The sequence below is a fragment of the Puma concolor genome, chromosome A1 (genome assembly GCF_028749965.1).
Source record: "Puma concolor isolate L17-30 chromosome A1, mPumCon1.1.hap2, whole genome shotgun sequence".
Lineage (NCBI taxonomy): Eukaryota > Metazoa > Chordata > Mammalia > Carnivora > Felidae > Puma > Puma concolor.
Window position 1 is genome coordinate 94,716,395 of NC_141667.1, and position 9,543 is coordinate 94,725,937.

Below are 9,543 nucleotides of genomic sequence, written 5' to 3' on the forward strand. Positions count from 1 at the left end.
TCTCTCTCTCTCTCTCTCTTCTCCCTCTGTCCCCTCTCCCCAACTTGCATGCTCTCTCTAAAATAAAAAAAAAAAATTATGAGCTAAAATTAAAATGCACTATTTTTTTTTACAAACACATGTTGTCTAATTATGCTACAGAAATAGAGGTTTTCTTAACAGGTAACAGCCCCTTCACAGTCTATATTCACTATTACATCAAGCACCAAGAAACAAGACAGAGAATGCTCAGAGCCCATGTATATGAAGCTGACCACCAACCCAGCAACACTGAGAGGTGAACAGCTACCCATAGCCCCTCTGGTCAGTAGGAGGGCTCTGCTTCCCAACCACAATCCACCCCCTCTCCTTTCCCCCTATGCTTTCCACGCCCAGGCAGGAGAGCTTCAGCCAACTATAAACCCAAAATCTAATCCATAGGTCAGATAGTTTGGCCACATTTTTCCTTTGGGAATAAAAAAATAAATAAAGGAGGCAAAAGAAAAAATGACAGCTGTGTTACTGTCCCAGACAATGTTCTCAGGCAAAGAAACTGACTCACAGCTGAACAACTTCCTGAAAGAAATGTTTCCATAAGATAGCAGTAATGCCACAGAATCAAAAAATGAACAAGCAAAAAGTAATAAGAAAAAGTTGTGCCTTGGGGTTCCATAACTCTATTTTTTCTGCCTACCATCTCTATGAACCTGATGACTCATCATTTTACTGTCAGATCTAGTGTTTTAAGCACTTTGTTGAAGGAGCACATGAAGGGCAGAGCCTTGCCTGAAATGATGATTTCCCAAATAGCTTCACCAGAACATAACCAATATTTTCAATGCAAACAGATGAGCTTGTCCACACTGCCCTGGGATGAGAAGGATGATCTACAGAAGGCTACTATGTTGGGTCCTCAGATCTGGTGCAGGCAGCATCTCGTAAATATGTTTATGCTGAAGTCATAATGCAGGCTGAGAAAAAGCAAGAAAAACAGCCAAAATGATCCCAAAACATGACTGATAAAAGGAGGAGATAATAAGAAAACACCCAATAGGCATGCAAGTACATTAGATGGCATCAGTTAGGTTGAAAGGCTCCAGCTGGAAAATGTCAGAGGTTAAGAGCTCTCGATTTGGTAACACCGGGTGTGTGGGAGCAAAGTGATCTTCTAAGAGAAGGGGGTCGGTACTCAGCTTGGTAGACCACAGGAGCTTTGAAGAAACTCTCAGGGAGACCGAGAAGGAGTTCAGGGAAGGAGGCTGGCTTGGGGGTGACCACACACTCAGAGCCAGGAGGAGGTAATAAGACCTGGCACAGAAGTCTTGTATGAAGCCAAAGTGAGTCAAAGTCTGGAATATCACGTGGATGAGGTAAAGAGAAAGATACCATTGAATGAGAAAAGAATTTGAAAGATAAATGTGGTCAGAGAGGCAGATAACTTTTATAAGAGCATTCCAGAATGAGCAGATGAGAAAAGCAGTTTGAATAAGTAGGGAAATAATCTATTTATTTTCACGGGCAATTGTAGGCTTAAAAGGAAATGTTGGGAGATTTTTAGCCTTAAATAGACAAACAGTATACTAGTTTCTAGTCAACCACCAAATATAACCTGGTATCTGGAATACAATTCGGCATGCAATTCCCAGAATAAATTATGTTGACCTAGCTATATTTTTGCAGCCTTAGGAAACGCTATATGTATTTGTCCCTCCAGAAGTACACCAAATTTTTTTACTAACTTTCAGCCTCCTGCTTCTCCCTTGCTGTCGGTGTTAGATGGGCAGTCCCCAAAATGAATCCCAAAGCTCCAGCATAGGGGCTCATCACTCTGCTCCCCACTGCAAGTGTGCCTTCCCACAGATAGGATTCTTTCCAGTCTGACACTCTTCCTGGGAAGCCAAAGTTGCATGACCAGTTTTCTTGGCACCTAATGGCAACTAAACCATCCCAAAAGACAAATACAAATGGGTAGGACTCACATGTGCAGGATTTACACACTTGATACCGTATCAAACATAGAAAATATCTCCCAGTTTCATAATTTTTGTTGAGTTTCATGCTATCACATACCTCAATTCTATGTGCAGGAAACATATTAATAAAAAAATGTCCTACTTCAAAAACCAACAAATTACTTTGATGCTATTTCAAATTCTATTTTTTCAGTTCTCCCACATTTTTGCCTTGATCCTCGGATAAGAAACCAATATATCAGGGTGAATACCTTGTTGTGTTTATCATTGTTATCTTTATGAGAAGACATTAACCTTTGCCCTTTGAGATAGCAGAATCAGTCATCCTCAGATCAAACAAACTGAACTAAGAAACATCTGAGACACTGAAGATTCATCTCTCTGATGTTGGTTTTCGGTGGCCCTATCCAGCTTTGCAAAACTAACCCCCCCCCATCCCCCAAGGCATTCAGAAATTATTTTATTTGCTCTCATTCACCAGCAAAGGAAAAGTAGCAAACTCCAGAGCCAATGACTGTTCATCCCAGCCTGTGATAACCCTGACCCTAGTAAAGCCAACATCTGTCTTGTGTTTGGGGTGGATGACGGCCAACTGGGGATCAGAAAACAACAATTTCCCTGGTCAGATGTAAACCTTGCCCAGCATGTTGACTTTATAAACCACCCTGTAAGCTCAGTAAATTTAATTGGTAGATAGGGTTGTCTTTCCTTGGCTCACTTCCCACTGATTAATATTACTGCTATGAGTACACGTATGATCAGACATACACTAACAAGACTCTGTCTAGACAGGCAGAGAAGGTTTTTCCTCTTCCCCACCTCCTAGAATTAGGCATTAAAATATGCTACTTGTGAATGGGACAAATGTTTACATAAATCATACTGGCAAAATAAATACTGTTCTCAATTACTTCTAGTGGAGATACTATAGACAGAATCAGTTAGGTATAGGAACTACCATGTCAGAGTGTTCCCTGTGTACCTCAAAGTTGTATGAGCCAACAAGAGGGAAAGCAGCAGTGTGTTAAGAAATCTGAGTATCAAGACTATAAATCAGTGCTTGTGACAGGTTGATTCCGTCTAGCTTTGCTTCAACCAACATTCAACCTCAATTTATGGTTGTGAGGAGGTCTCAAGCATGGCTAATCGTGTTGAAAATGACACTGGCCATTCTTACAATGTGATATGAAAAATTATAAAGAATTACTTTGAAAATTACTTGGAAAATCTCAAGTGAGGTATATCATGCAGGAAAATATGTTATTCCAAATCTAAGATTCTTGTTTCCTTAAGAGAATTTTTTCAAAGCACCACCTCAAATAAACAAAAACAAAACAGACAAACCGTTAAATAACTCCTAACATATAAATAAAACTGCAAACTAACTTTCCCCTAGCCACAAAGCCCACTCACAACCTTACCCCATGCTTGTTTAATATTTTCTTATACAGAGCACATTATGAAACTAAATCTGCTAGAGAAGACCAAACCCATAAGGTTTCCTGTAAGTAACCCCAACATTATCCTTGATTATTATATTATGAATCTATCATCACAACTTATCAAACCAAGTCAATAGCACATTTTTAAAACTCTCCTTGCAAGAACAGAGGATACAGAAGCCTTATAAAATGTAATCCCTACCTTCAAGGAGTTTCTAATCAAATTATCTATTCCAATTTAATTCTTAAAATTACTATTGTAGAAAACTGAAATGTAACAGATCACTTTGCATTGAAAAGGAAGATTTTCATTAGTTGGATGGACAGTAACAAAATACATTCTTATTTTGAAGGGAGGAACTTCTGCCTGGCTCTAACATAAGGTTCTACTGGAGCTGCCAATCATAATATCCATTCCTTCCAGACCCAAACTGGGCCAATGGTAGTCCTGTCCTTGGATGTTGTTTACATGAAACTAAAGGGATCAGCCATGCTCCTGCCCTTACCATACTTGGATTATATTTGCCAGTAAATTCTCTTCTTGGTAAGCTAGTTGGAGTTGGCCTTCTGTCATTTGGAATAAAAACAAATCTTAGTTATGTTATCAATTGTTCTCTATCTCCATAGCACCTAACAACAGAAGTGGTTTTGGACTTCAGCAAGAGTTACACTGATGAATATGACCAATATTTTATGTATAAATTTTGACTCTAAAGAAGCTCAAACACTAAACTTGCTATAAAGTATGAATGTGGAAACCATCCTAATCTTAAATTATCTGGAACAACTGTCTTATATAACCTAACACCCAGACACAGAATGTTACCTGTGTCACCTACAGGAGATGAGTGATTTTCAACCCACTTGTTCTACAAATTTTGGAACTGCTGTAATGATACAAGGGCTACCTATCCCCTTCAGCAATGAAAATTCCTCTTCCTACTTTCTCATCCCAAATGCCTTTCACTTATTGTCATCCTGCTACTTCTACACCTTCACACATAAAACACATTCTAGTGTCAACCACAAATATACATGATAATCATACCACGTTTAGCTTTTTCTTTTTTTTTTAATTTTTTTTTTTTTTACATGTATGTATTTATTTTTGAGAGACAGAGAGAGACAGCATGAGCAGGGGAGGGGCAGAGAGAGAGGGAGACACAGAATTCGAAGCAGGCTCCAGGCTCTGAGCTGTCAGCACAGAGCCCGACACAGGGCTGGAACCCACGAACCGTGAGATCATGACCTGAGCCGAAGTCGGACGCTTAACAGACTGAGCCACCCAGGCACCCCCACGTTTAACTTTTTCAAAGCAACCAAGTCAAACCCCTCTTCCCTCCTGGCCCAGCTGGGCATCCACATAGCTGGACCTCCAACCATTCCTTCATAGGTTCCTCCCAATTCAGAATACCTGGTGTCACAATAAGGACCACATTTTGAGAACCATTAGACACTAAAACTTCTAATATTCCTCGAAACAGTATTATCTCTACAAAATAGGACAGGTTTTTGTATGTGTGTGTTTTTTTCCGTGACGTTTTGGGCATTTATAGGGTCAGATTTTGGAAGTTCTCTCCCTTTCCTATCCTAAAGTTACAGAAAACAAAAAATGGGCATTACATGAACATCAACCAAGAATACTGTTTTTTCAGCTGCTTTTCCTTAACCTTGAGATTCCTGGATTGAAATGGGGAGAGGGAGAATAATTAGATATGATGCTGAGAAATTGATTCCTAATAGTTTGTGAGGTCGAGGGTATTCGTCACTTCACCCACTAGTCAAGTATTTCTTCATGGTTTGCTCCACAAAGAAAAGGGTTCTTGGGAGGGAAATCTGTTTGAAATTATTCAGTTCAAGACTGACACGTGAAATTAGAAAGAAAGAGGTCAAATAACCTTATGGCAAAAGTATCAGTGGATTTCCAGAATAAAGTGTGCTCTAGGATCATGCAGAGGTTTTAAGATGGCCACAGATGCTAAAGAGACAAAAAGAATTTAAAAAAATAGAGGGATATTCCTTACAGTAGAAGATATCCAAGTCCCACCCGCACCATTTTCTCTCTCTCTCTCTCTCTCTCTCTCTTTTTTTTGCCTTGACCTTCAGCTGCTAACACGGCATCAAAATTAGTGCACACACAGAAGAGTTTGGAATCTCCCTTAGTATTTACATAATTTGCCACCCAGGCTATGACCCACCCTCCTGCTATGGAATGATAAATTCATCTGTCTCCACTGAGGACTGAGAAGTTTTATTTCACTGGGGAATAAGCATAATTTCTGCTCTACACGTGATATGATTACCGTGTCTAGTTTATTAGTCTGCCTATCTCTTGAGGCTACTTCATGGTAAAAATGTATTTAATAAAACTTTGGAATGACCAAGATTATGTAGCTTTCTCCAAAAGTCTTATTTCCTTAGTAACTGTTAATATCACTAAAATTCAAGTAGGCACAAGGCCAATAGGAAACAAGAAGTAACCATTCTACAACACAGGGCCCCCTCTAAATGAGGAATGCACTCAATAGCAGCTAGATGCAGAAATGCATTTCCTCCCAGTAGCTCTCCATTCCAACGATAGGTTATTTTGTCCTTCGTTGAAAAGAAAAATTGAAAACATTTGCTGTTTTGATCATTTTGTTTAAAAATAAACAAATTAGAATCCCTTAGTTTTAAGAACCAAAATCTGTAAGGAAGCTAAACCACATTATTTCTAAGGTCTCTTCCAGGTATCAAATTCAAAGTAACATGCAGTCAAATGATAAATCTCTATTCGGTATTGATGGGTGCAATGGGAATTCAGGAAAGGGAAGAAAAGTATGGCAAAGTGTTGCCAAATGTGGTAGATGTTGGGGCTGCCCACATATATTTTGTTTTTCCTTCTGGCAGAAGAGAGGCTTGCATATTCCCTCTTCCTGAAGTTAGGTGTAGCCAGGTGCCAGTTTAAGCAAAATGTCTTAGGCAAATGTGACTTATGTTACTTCTGGGCTACAGCACGTCATTGCCAGTGTTTGCTGTCCTTGTGCCCTCTTCCTCCGACACCATGACCAGCCATATTCCAGAGAGATGAACAGCTGCCAACCTAGATCCTGGAGTGAAGAAGCCAGAGAGCGGGTCCCCTGCATACTGTGGGATGACACACAGTGCCAAAAGAAATAAACCTTTGTTCTTTTCAGCCACTGAGACTTGGGAGCTGTAGAACTCCAGCTCTCCTAACTGAGAAATCAGGGATAGTTTGGTAGGAGAGGTAAGAATTGATTAATTGGTTATGGACTAGAAACAAGAGAGAACAAAGGGGTTGAGGTTTCTAGAAAGGAGATTTAGTCCAGAGATTCTCAACAAATCAAATAAATATGAATATCCAGGGGGTAGGGCTCAGGTATCACAGATTTTATTATTTTAGAATGTTTATTATTTTACTTCTATTTTTTTAATGTTTATTTTTTGAGAGAGAGAGAGAGAGACAGTATGAGTGGGGGAGGGGTGGAGAGGGGAGACACAGAATCTGAAGCAGGTTCCAGGCTCTGACCTGTCAGCACAGAGTCCAACACGGGGCTCAAACTCATGAACGGTGAGATCATGATCTGAGCCGAAGTCGGACGCACAACCAACTGAGCCACCCAGGCACCCCTTTATTATTTTATGTTTAAATTGAAGTACAGTTGATGTATAACATTACATTAGTTTCAGGTGTACACCTTAATGATTCAATATCTATATATATTGGGAAATGATTGCTGCAAGTCTGGTTAACATCTGTCACCATACAAAGTTATAGAGTTTTTTCTTGTAATAAGAACTTTTAAGATTTACTCTCTTAGCAATATTCAAATATGCAATACTATAATATTAACTTTAGTCACCATGCTGTACATGATATCCCCATGACTTATTTATTTTATAAGTGGAAGTTTGTATCTTTTGACTCCCTTTACCCACTTCATCCCTCTCCCCCTCACTTCTGGCAACCACAAATCTGTTCTCTGTTATCTATAAGCATGTTTTGTTATGGCTGTGGGAGTTGTCTCCTGTTTTTCGTATTCCACATATAAGTATGATCATATATTTGTCTTTCTCTGACTTATTTCACTTAGCATAATGCCTTCAAGGTCCATCTGTGCTGTCAAAAATGATAAGTTTTATCCTTTTTATGGATGAATAATATTCCACTATATATATATATATATATATATATATATATATATATATACCACATCTTCTTTATTCATGCATCCATTGATGGACATTTAGGCTTTTTCCATATCTTGGCTGTTGTACATAATGTTGCTATGAACATGTGGGTGCATATATCTTTTCAAGTTAGTGCTTTTGTTCTCTTCACATATATACCCAAAACTGAAATTGCTGGATTATATCATAGTTCTATTTTTAATTTTTTGAGGATCCTCCATACTGTTTTCTATAGTGGCTGCACCAATTTACATTCTCACCAATAGTGCACAAGGGTTCCCTTTTCTCTACATCTTCACCAATACTTGTTATTTATTGTCTTTTTGATAACAACCATTCTAAAAGGTGTGAAATGATATCTCATTGTGGTTTTGAGTTGCATTTCCCCAATGATTAGTAATGATGAGAATGTTTTCAGGTACCTATTGGCTATCTGTATGTCTTTTTTGGAAAAATGTCTACTCAGCTCTTCCATTTTTAATCAGATTTCTTTTGCTACTGAGTTGTATGAATTCCTCATATAGTTTGGATATTAACCCCTTATCATACATATGATTTGCAAATATTTTCTCCCAGGTGATACTAAAGTGCATCCAGAGTTGAAAACTGCTGGTCTAAATGGTAGGGATAAGAATAGAAGAAGAAGGAAAGGACATAAATTTGCAATTTCTATATGCTTAATAAGTCCCAGATTGGGTTTCCCAATAACTTCAACAAAGAAAGAAAATGGACTTGTTAAAATTTTGTACAACCAAAAGAAAAAAAAAAATTGCATGATGTTCAATAGGTCATTTCTCTTTTATCACTTATACATTATATAAATCAAGTGTAAGCTTTTCAAAAACAATCTTTTTTTTTTTTCAAAGAAAAAGGAAGATTTAAAACCCCACCAAAAGCTCCCCTCTAAGTGATTCAAATGTCAGTCTGTCAGGTTCACATATCCATGGCACCAATAACACTATTACTAATAACATTAGCAGCTAACATTTGAGCATGTACTATGAGCAAGGCATTGTACTAATTTGTGATTATAACCTCACTTAATACAAACAATAACCTTGTCAGAGAGTTACTACTATTACCAACATTTTGCAGAAGGGGAAACTGACAAGATGAAGTAATTTACCAAGAATACACAATATCAGAAGAGTAGACTGTAACAGACAGACAAGATCACAAGACTGACAAACAGGTTAATGACACTACTACTAATTCACTTCAAACCCTTCACAGGTCTGCCACCAAATTTTAATGAATATATATGTAATCCATAAAAATCCAGAAATCCTATGTGGTCCAAGCTTAGAGTAACATTATATTCAAAGAAATAAAACCCAAATACCAAAAGTAATTTTAAAAGTAACTCAAATAATTTATTTGCATTTCCATTCATAATATGCAATGATACATTTTATTTTATTTTAAAGGTTATTCATTTATTTTTGAGAGAGATAGAGAGCATGAGCAGGGCAGGGGTAGAGAGAAAGAGGAAGAGAGAGAATCCCAAGCAGGCTCCACACTGCGAGTATACAGCTGTAGGCAGGGCTCAATCCCCCAAACCGTGAGATCATGACCTGAGCCAAAATCAAGAGTTGGACTCTCAACTGACTGAGCCATCCAGGCACAGGGCACCAACAAATTTTACATTTTATTTCTCCTCTTTTCCAATTCTCTAGGGCCTAGAACTACTCCCAGAGTAGGCATCACTAAATTTTTGAAAACTCCCTACTGAAACACAGCCATGAATGCTAGGTTGCATTCTTGATCCACTTTCTCCTTTCTGACTCTCACTCTGTGGGAAGAGTATACTTCCCCATCCCACTCACATTGGGCCTTGGCCCTATGATTTGCTTTGCCTAATGGAATGAGAGCAGATACAATGTATCCTACATGCCACAACCAAGCAGCAGCTTTGAATGTACTTGCATGGAGGGTGACTGTGCAGCTCAGTCCGTTAG